The following is a 1,014-nucleotide window of genomic DNA, read 5'->3' as shown; positions in this document are numbered from 1 at the left end:
TGATTTAAGGTATGCTTTATGCCTCAGCATAATTTACAGTTAACTGTAGTTTTGTTCTTATTTTCTTAACTTAAGGTTTGCTGTGATCTAAATGCTAGGCAAAAGGATAGAATTGAGAGAAGTTGGGTTTTTTTAACTTATTTTCTTCTTTTTACCCCTATCTTAGCCAGCCTTGTTGCCCCACCCTCTGATATTTTTACATTAATTTCCAGATGCCTAAAGTCTCAACTGAAATACTCCCCTTTATGTTGCCAAAAAAATTATAAATCGACCTACCTCTTGTCCAATCAAGAACACTATTTTCAGTGGCTAGTTTTAGCAAAAAAGAAGCTAGGCTGATTATCTAGTGATGAGAAATGATGATAGAGATAGAGATCTGAAAGAACAATTGAATTTCATGGGCCCAAAAAAGTAATAGACCTCCATTTAAACATTGCTCCTTATATAAAAAGTAACTCAAAGTAGATCTAATTTAAATGAAAAACTTAAAACTTTTGGGAAAAGAAGGCAGAAAGTCTTCAGGATTTAGTGTATAGTTCTTGATGAATAGTTCTTAACAAAACATTCATAAAAGAAGAACTTGATATATTGGATCTTAACAAATTTTAAAACTTTTGTTTTCCAAAGACCCCATTAAAAGGTGAAAAGATAATCCAGACTGAGAGAAAATATTTGGAAACCACTTATCTGCTAAAAGACTACTATCTAGACTATATGAAGAATTCTGAAAACTCAATAATTGAAAAGCAAACAGTCTCATTAGAAAATGGCCTGAAGACACAAAGTGACATTTCACTGAGGAGTGTAAATGAGTATATCAAATAAGCACATGAAGAGAATGGTCGACATGACTAACCATGAGGGAAATACAAATTGGGACTACATTGAGAAATCACTACGCACTTACTAGAATAGCTGGAATAAAAAAGTGACAATTCTAAATGCTGGGAAGGATATAGAGAAACTAGACCTCTCACATGCTGCTAGCATAATATAAAATGGTACAATTGGTTT

Source organism: Canis lupus, chromosome 8 (genome assembly GCF_011100685.1).
Source record: "Canis lupus familiaris isolate Mischka breed German Shepherd chromosome 8, alternate assembly UU_Cfam_GSD_1.0, whole genome shotgun sequence".
In the NCBI taxonomy this organism is placed as follows: domain Eukaryota; kingdom Metazoa; phylum Chordata; class Mammalia; order Carnivora; family Canidae; genus Canis; species Canis lupus.
The sequence above is the reverse complement of the archived record's forward strand: the minus strand, read 5'-3'. Positions refer to the sequence as shown.